Genomic DNA, 9782 nt, shown 5'->3' on the forward strand with positions numbered 1-9782 from the left:
CGAACTTTACTTGTCCTGAAAATGTTCTCTATTGTGTTAGAGCAAGCACCAACATAGCACGTGGAACTAACTCCAGCTTCCATTCTTCTCTCGCTTTTTGGATTGCTTATAATTTTCTCATGGAAAATTTCAGAAATTTTCCATGCTTGGTCTTCTCTGCAGACACATTTTTGGGGAACCCTGAGGAAAATCAGCTAAACAGTTTTTGAACCATTCAGGTGTGAAAAACACTTTGTCCATATGTTTCAATCAGAAACTGAGCACCCAACCGACTAAAATGAGTGAAGCTAAAACCTTCAGTCTTGTTTTTTTTTTTAAATAGATCCCCCTAGTCATTACTCCCATAACCGCATTGGTCATTGGGGCACCATCACTGATGAGCAATCAACCAATTGTCTCCACCCCCGACGATTTTGTGTCAGTGCTTGAGTCTCCGCGAAGTCCATTCCTGTCCATTCTTTTATGTTGTCAGTCCATCTCTTCTTCTGTCTACCTCTTCTTCTCTTCCCCTGTACTGTCCCTTGGAGGATGATCTTGGATAGGCCAGATGATCTTGTTACATGGCCGTACCACTTCAGCTTGCGCTTCTTCACGGTCGTCAGGAGGTCTTCATATGACCCAGCGCATTGAGTGATGATGTTGCGGACCACTTCATTAGTGATGTGGTCGAAGTAGGAGATGCCCAGGATTTTACGGAAGTATCTCATCTCTACTACCTGTATTTTCCATTCAAGTTCTGCTGTAAGGGTCCATGTCTCACACACATACAGAAAAATGGAGATGACCTGTGCATGCAGCAGTTTCAGTTTGCATTCCAGGGAGATGTTCTTATTCCTCCAAATTGGCTTAGGCTTTGCCACTGCTGCTGTTGTTTGCTCAATTCTTGCCCGAATTTCTGCCTTGAATCCTTCATCAGTGATGATTGCCCACAAATACTTGAACTGTTTCACGGTCTCCAGCTCTTGTCCACTGATAGTGATATATGAGCTGATCCCATCACGTTTGTTTGTCATCAGCTTGGTTTTCTCTGCACTGATTTCCATGCCATATTTTGCGGAGGTTTCTTCCAATCGAATCAATCCCCTTAGTATCTAACAAAAATCAGTTCAATAGTTTTAAAGTTACAAACGTTTTAGATTGTAAGCTTCTTGGGGACAGGAGCTATCATTTATTCTATATTTGCAGTGTGCCTATCACAATGGGGCATCTAACTGATTGCAGCCTTTAGATACTACCACAATATAAATGTTTAATAATAATTTTAAATCAGGTCTAACTGTTAGAGCAGAATCAAATTGTTGATCCTTCATGCCCCTTCACCCTCTCCTATGGGAGCCTCTGGAGGAAGTGTGCATTTCAGTTTTATTTAAAATCACATTTCAAGAACAGCTGGTCAAAATTTTTAGTGCAGAAATTTACCTACCCAAAACATGATTTAATTAAAACGGAAAATTTTCTAGGGGACATATCAATTCTGATGGAAAATATTGACATCCCCCACCCCTCCGCAGGAAGTATCGAAATGAAAATGTTCATTTTGAATGTAATTTGTTGTGATTTCTTGGTTTTTAAAAATAAACTATTGACAATGCCAATTCAAAACTGTTTTTAATTTAAAATTTCTTGCAGGAAAAATATTGGCTTTCTAACCAGCTCTAATTTCAAGTACACATGTGTTAAGGCTGTTCTTACATTGTTGCTGAAGCTATCAGACTTGTAAGGTCTTAGGCTGAATAGGTCCTTATTCATCAAGGAAATTACTTAAGGTCAGTTAAGGATGCCTCCATGTGATCTGCTGCAGCTGGGAGCCTATAATTCTTATAAACTTGGTAGGAGAGAGAACCCCCAAGTAGAGAACTTTCCGCAAAAACCTGCTTGTTAAAAGAACTTGAAAGCTCTGCAAAAGGAAAGCAGTAGGTCCTGATCAAACAATTGACAAACATGGCTGATAAAGTCAGAGTAAGCTACCCAAGCCAAATAACTCCAGATTTCTCTTTCTCTCATTAGAACACACTTTAAAAAATTAAAACAAAAATAAACTTTCTTCAATGCAAAGTTAAGGTTGAAATGTTGAGTGCTCAGGACATTTCAAAAGTGAACCCCTTGCTCTAGCCGTACCACTGCATTAACACTATTTGTTTAAAATTTGCATTTAGCCCATGTCCACACTGAACCAGTGTTCACTTTCTCATGTTTGCGGATACATTCCATTGAGTTTTAACCGCTTACGTTAGTAAAATGCATCCATCTGCTGATAACATCCTCGGGGCAAAATCCTGGTTTTACTAGTGTGGAGCATGTGCTGGGGGAGGAGCTGAGTGAAAGTGGCAGCAGAGTCTAGCAACACATGACACTTGCTATGCAGCTGTTTCTTCTCTTCCTACCCTTGCGGGAGTTTTCATCTAGTCTCCAGGTTGTATTAAGCATCTCTGAGCGTCAATGCTAACCTGCAGCCATCAATGCGGGCCAGTGGCAGCACAAAGGTTTCTCCTTGAACTGAGGGAAATTAAAATACATATTGCACTTTCATCCCTCTATTTCCACTGAACATTCTGGCCCAAATCATGACTCATGAGAGTAGTTCCTTTGAAGGCACCACAATTGCTTGGGTGAATCAGGAAAGTAAGGTCTAGCCTTCTCTATTCTTTTCCAATGTTAGTCATGGTGTCAAATAAATAAAACTTCAACGGAGTTAGTTAAGACAGACCATCCAGCAATACTTAATGCAGTACTATACAGAATATAGCAAAAGAAACATACATACCAAATCTGAGAGTACAGAAGTGAGGCCACCTACCTGAGTTCACTTCAGACAAACTCCCTGAAACTCATCTCTTGTAGACTGTTCAGAACAAAGAAAAGTCCTCTCGTGTTTGATCTTATTTTGAATCAATAAGCCAATGATATTTGTAATTAATGTATCACTGCTAGGACCACGGTTAGCTCTTAATGCTCAGACATTAATCCATACCTTAATGTTTTGCTGAGACATTGATTACAGAGCACATCTCCTAGCCTATTTTGTCAATTACTAAGGGTATGTCTACACTACGAGGGTAATTCGATTTTACTTAAATCGAATATGTGGAATCGATATTGCAAAGTCGAACGTGTGTGTCCACACTAAGGACACACTAAGGACAGTAATTCGACTTTGTGAGTCCACACTAAGGGGGCGAGCGTCGATATTGGAAGCGGTGCACTGTGGGCAGCTATCCCACAGTTCCCGCAGTCCCCGCTGCCCATCGGAATTCTGGGTCGAGCCGCCAATGCCTTCTGGGTAAAAAAAATTTGTCGTCATCCGTCCGTCACTAACGCCCTCCCTCCCTCCATGAAAGCGCCGGCGGGAAATCAGTTCGCGCACTTTTCTGGTCAGTGACAGCGCGGACGCCACAGCACTGCGATCATGGATCACGCTGCGACCATCGCTGCACTTGTGGCCGTTCTCAACACCTCGCAGCTTATCATACACCTTTCCCTGAGGCAGATGCAGAGAAATCGGGCGAGGAGGCTACGGCACCGCCGTGAGAGCCTGAAGTCGGAGAGTGGCACAGAGCTGTCAGAAACCACGAGCCCCAGCGCCCAGGACATCACGGTGGCAATGGGGCATGTGGATTTTGTTGAACGGCGATTCTGGGCCCGGGAAACAAGCACGGACTGGTGGGACCGTATAGTGCTTCAGGTCTGGGATGAATCCCAGTGGCTGCGAAACTTTCGCATGCGGAAGGGGACTTTCCTCGAACTTTGTGAGTTGCTGTCCCCTGCCCTGAAGCGCAAGGACACCCGCATGCGAGCAGCCCTCACTGTCCAGAAGCGAGTGGCCATAGCCCTCTGGAAGCTTGCAACGCCGGACAGCTACCGGTCAGTCGCGAACCACTTTGGTGTGGGCAAATCTACCGTGGGGGTTGTTGTCATGCAAGTAGCCAAGGCAATCGTGAAGGTACTGCTCCCAAAGGTAGTGACCCTGGGAAACGCGCAGGTCATCATAGATGGCTTTGCCGCGATGGGATTTCCAAACTGCGGAGGGGCTATCGATGGGACTCACATCCCTATCCTGGGACCGGACCACCAGGCCAGCCAGTACATCAATAGAAAGGGCTACTTTTCAATGGTGCTGCAAGCACTGGTGGACCATCGGGGACGGTTTACAAACATCTACGTCGGATGGCCGGGCAAGGTTCATGACGCTCGTGTGTTCAGGAACTCTGGTCTGTTTAGACGGCTGCAGGAAGGTATTTACTTCCCAGACCACAAAATAACTCTTGGGGATGTGGAGATGCCTACAGTCATCCTCGGGGACCCAGCCTACCCGCTAATGCCCTGGCTCATGAAGCCCTATACTGGCGCCCTGGACACAGAAAAAGAACTGTTCAACTACCGTCTCAGCAAGTGCAGAATGGTGGTGGAGTGTGCTTTTGGCCGTCTCAAAGGGAGATGGAGAAGCTTACTCACTCGCTGTGATCTCAGTGAAACCAATATCCCCATCGTTATTGCAGCTTGCTGTGTGCTCCACAATCTATGTGAGAGCAAGGGGGAGACCTTTATGGCGGGGTGGGAGCTAGAGGCAAATAGCCTGGCTGCTGATTACGTCCAGCCAGACAGCCGGGCCATTAGAAGATCCCAGCGGGACGCCCTGTGCATCCGGGAGGCTTTGAAAGCTAGGTTCCTGAGTGAGCAGGGCAACCAGTGACTTTTCAGTTTGTGGACAGAGAAGCTGAACCTGCCCCCGTTTCTTTACCCAGTTCATTTTGACTATCCTCTCCAGTTACATACCCCCTTCACCCCCTTCCCCTTCCCAAAAAATAAAATCATTTCGATTTTGTTAATGAACAGCGTTGTCTGTATTGCTGTTTTCGCGGGAATATTTTAAACCGGGGACGCAGACTGTGGCGGGGGGCGGGTTCAGTGTTCTGATGCAAATGATGCTTCTAAACTCCCGGAATGACAGGCTCCGCACTGGTGGACTGGTTATTTCAATGGAGAACATGAAAAACACCTCCCAGACTGACCAGGGTAACCAGTGACTGCACTGTGTATGTGTCCTGATGCTGGACCTGACACCGCCTCTGTACCCTGCTAAAGGTCACTGTCCTGCCCAATTACCAAGCCCCTTCCCCCCCTCCAGACAGACTCTCCCTCAAAAGAACCTGACTGAAACAGTAATGGAGAGAAACAAACATTTTATTGCGAACCAGACATGAAACGTGGGGTGTGAAACTTGGACGGGGGCTTCTGTGAGGTGGGTGGGAAAGGACTTATGAAATTTTGGGGAATGTCAGCCTTCTAGTGCTAGAGCAGTCTGCAGGGGTTGACTGAAAGTTTTAACGGCCCTTGCCGCCCCTCCTTCTTTGGAGTTTGGGTGAGGGTGGTGTGGGACTTGGTGGCGGGTGAGGGCGGTTACAGATAGACTGCAGCGGGGCTCTGTCCTCCTGCCTCCGGTCTTGCAGAACATCCACAAGGCGCCGGAGCGTGTCCGTTTGCTCCCTCATTAGTCCAAGCAGCTTTTCAGTAGCCTGTTGGTCCTCCTGACGCCACCTCTCCTCCCGTTCCATGACTGCTCGGTGCATTTGTGACAAGTTCTCCCTCCACTGTGTCTGCTGGGCTGCCTGGGCTCGGGAGCAGTCCATTAGTTCTGAGAACATGTCTTCACGCGTCTTCTTCTTCCTCCGCCTAATCTGCGCTAGCCTCTGGGAGTGTGCTGAGAGGCTGGGTTGGGAGACAGTCGCAGATGTGTCTGTGTGAATTGTGAAAAGGGAGTGAATTCCTGAGACAGATAAATGAAATTGTATACAAAGAACCTAGTCTTTCTCTGTGAACAAGACCATGCACTGCACCTCTCACATGCGCACTCAGGACAAGGTCGAATTTTCGGCCGTCGCCTTCAGTGCCTGTGGACTTGCGGAGGTCTTGGACTGTTCAGAGAACTGTGGCTGGAGACCTGAACTTCTGGAGCGGGCAATAATGGTAAGCCGCAGACTTGTGGCTGCTTAAAACTCCAGCAGTAGCACTGGCCTCCTTTCACATTGAAAGCAATGCCAGTCTCTGCTGCCAGCAATCAGGACAGCATCAACTCTGCCCCTGTCCCACCCCCTCGCGGCTGTCCCAGGGAAAGATCCCTGTATGCTGCCCCTCTCCCTCCACCGCGTGGCTGTAAAGCAGTCCCAATACTAACATTCCCCTCCCTAATTCAAAGCAGGGCGTCATGAGCGACATCACCCTCCTGAGGATCCCGGACACCCAGAGAGAACGCATGCTGCGGGAAAGCATGCAGAAACCGGGGCCGTATGCCGCCATGCTATGTCGGGCCATGATCCCGGAGTACTTGATTGTGGCGTGGAGGGGGCATGTCTGCTACCACGGAGGGCCCACTAAGATCGCCCTACCCCGGAACCTGATCAACAGGCTTGAGCTCTACCTCCACGAGACCTACGAGGAGTTCTCCTACGAGGATTTCTCGTCGATCCCCGGCCACATTGACCGGATTTTCGCGTAGGTGCACTGGGACTATGGAGTGGAGCGTCTTGGGCCTGGGAATCATGGAGTAACGGACATTGTGAAAATTTTTTAAAACACTTGGGACTAAATTGAGAAGAGCCCAAGACAGAGAAATCATGAAAACCCATTTGTTACCTTTGTAAATATTCCTGTTTTGTACCTGATTATTTTTTTACTAGTTTACAGAACTTTTATAAATGTACATTGTTAATAGTATAAATATTACCGTTCTGTTTTAAATAAATGTTTACATGTTTACAGCACTTACTGCTTGATCCTTCCCCTGATTCTGTGTCCGGGGTAAGGGATGGGGACGGTTGGTACGGGATCTCGGTAAGGGTGATGAAGAGCTCCTGGCTGTCGGGGAAATCAGCGGTGCCAGCGCTGTCGACTGCCTCGTCCTCCTCATCTCCTTCTTCATCTTCCCCGTCCGCTGTCATGTCCGACGAGGAACCGGCCGCGGACATGATCCCATCCTCGGAGTCCACAGTCAGGGGTGGGGTAGTGGTGGCGGCCGCTCCCAGGATGGAATGCAGTGCCTCGTAGAAACGGGATGTGTGGGGCTGGGATCCGGAGCGTCCGTTAGCCTCTTTTGTTTTTTGGTAGCCTTGTCTCAGCTCCTTGATTTTCACGCGGCACTGCGTTGCATCCCGGCTGTAGCCTCTCTCTGCCATGGCTTTGGAGATCTTCTCGTAGATCTTAGCATTCCTTCTTTTGGAGCGCAGCTCTGAAAGCACGGACTCATCGCCCCACACTGCGATGAGATCCAAGACTTCCCGATCAGTCCATGCTGGGGCCCTCTTTCTATTAGATTGCACGGCCATCTCTGCTGGAGAGCTCTGCATAGTTGCCACTGCTGCTGAGCTCCCCTCGATGTCCAAAGAGGAACTGAGATTCAAACTGCCCAGACAGGAAAATGAAAATGAATTCAAATTTTCCCGGGGGTGTGGCTGGTCAGAGCATCCGAGCTCGGACTGCTGTCCAGAGCGTCAACAGAGTGGTGCACTGTGGGATAGCTCCCGGAGCTATTACCGTCGATTTCCATCCACACCTAGCCTAATTCGATATGGCCATGTCGAATTTAGCGCTAATCCTCTCGTTGGGGAGGATTACAGAAATCGATTTAAAGAGAGCTTTATGTCGAACTAAATGGCTTCCTGGTGTGGACGGGTGCAGGGTTAATTCGATATAACGGCGCTAAAGTCGACATAAAAGCCTAGTGTAGACCAGGCCTAAGTTTATCAATTACGGAGCACTTATGAGCATCCCTTTTCAGTTACACCATTTTGTCCATTATAGCATACATCTATAACAGGCATTTCTTTATATACTATGTATGTTCACAGAAAAGAGACCAAGAACATGAACTATTGACTGAGGACTTCTTTTCATGGTATCTGTTTTACATAATTGATAAGCTAAAGACATCACTTCAACCATCCACTATTTTATCAATTGCAAAAGATATCTATAACCAAGTCACTATGACAGAAATCCTCTGGTAGAATAATTACTGATAAGCTAAAAGCATCCTTCAATAGATTATTATCTTACTGGTTACAGAAAGCACCTGCCCCATATCAGTTATAAGTGGTTCCTTTCTGGACATCTGGACATTTCCCTAAGGGTCAAGAATTTGGAGTACAAAAGACACGCAATCTATTATTTAATAACATGCTATAGTCCAGCTAAAGTTCAGCTTATTCATAACACACTAGGGTTAGCTGAAGTTCAGAGTACAGAGTGGATAATAACAGACAGGCTTACTAGGACAAAGACATTCATGTATCCAAAAGAAAACACTCTTCAGAGTTTAGCCAGAACCTTTGGGCTGACAAATGATTCTGGGGGTTTTGGTCAAGTAATCATGAGAGTTTCATATAAAAAGAATAAGGAAAGATTAATGTTTGCTAACAGTTGCACAGTTTAGATCCAGCTTGTTACAGAGAATGCTATTATTTTTTTATCATCTTAGTGCCTGGGGATCAACCCAAATCAGGGCCCCACTGTGCTAGCAACTGGGCAAACACAGAGTAGTAGACAGTCCCTGCCCTGAAGGCCTTGGGGGTCTAATACACATGATAGACACAGGGTGGGGAAAGGGAACACACAAGCAGAGTGAACAATGTGATGGCAGCAAATATTTAGGTCCACAATTTGTTGGGGCATGTGGGTTAGTTAGGAGGGGATAAACTAAATGGAAAGACAAGGGAAGGGAGAAGGATGACGGGGACAGGGCAAGTGAGAGGAGGGAGGGGAGAAAGATCTGAGCTGCAGGCATGGAGTAAAGCTGAGGTGAAGTGACTGAAATGCAAGGGGCAGGAGGGAGTTGGAGTATGTCTACACACTAGTAGCTAGGAGGGAGGTGTAATTCCTAGCATGGGTAGTCATACGTACCCTAGCTTTGCTCAAGCTAGTGCCTAAGAATAGCCGTGTGGCTGTGGCAGCACAGCAACAGCTTGGACTAGCCACCCAAGTACAATCCCACCCAACCCCCTGGGTACATACTTGGGCAGCTAGCCTGAGTCACTGCCTGTGCTGCCGTGGCCACATGGCTATTGTTAGGTGCTAGCTCAAGCAGAGCTAGTGCATGTGTGGCCACCTGCGCTGGGAATTACACCTCCCAGGTGCTGTGTAGATGGATTCCCAGAACTGAGAACATTCATGGGGCCTTGACAATACAGTAATAACAGTGTCACACACCTGTGTATATGAAAGGGTGGCCATGTGACCCTGGTGGCCATGTGTCAGGGACACCCCCTGGTCAGTTTTGCAAAGTCTAGAGTTTGTCCTGGTTTGTGTAACCCCAAACAGACGCAGGTCACCTGAAGGAGGCACCAGCCATTTGAACTGGTGACACTGACAGCAGGGCTGGCTGAGCAGATGTGTACCTCACAGACCACCCACAGGCCTGTCAAATGTTGGCAGCCTGTCTTCCCTCTGTGAGTCATTGTGGCAGCCCTCCTCAGCACACAGAGCCAGACACTCACTGACTCAGGACACTGCTGCAAAGGCAACATATGCTGTCACATAGTGAACAAGCCTGCGGTCCCCTGCACTACAGGGAATCACAGGATTGTGGCAGAACACTGGGAAATATGAAAAGTCATGGAGATGTGAGAGAGAGAGAGAGAGAGAGAGAGAGAGAGAGAGAATGAAGCAGAGAGCTTGCAGGATTAAGAGAATGACAAAGCACATGAGGGGGAGACAGGTGGATGCAGGAGGTTTGAGAGGTAACTGTGTCAATTTTAGGCACAGTCACAGGTGGTGGGACATGGCTTTGTATT

The sequence above is a fragment of the Terrapene carolina genome, unplaced genomic scaffold, assembly GCF_002925995.2.
Source record: "Terrapene carolina triunguis isolate 2854851 unplaced genomic scaffold, T_m_triunguis-2.0 Scaffold62, whole genome shotgun sequence".
Taxonomy (NCBI): domain Eukaryota; kingdom Metazoa; phylum Chordata; order Testudines; family Emydidae; genus Terrapene; species Terrapene triunguis.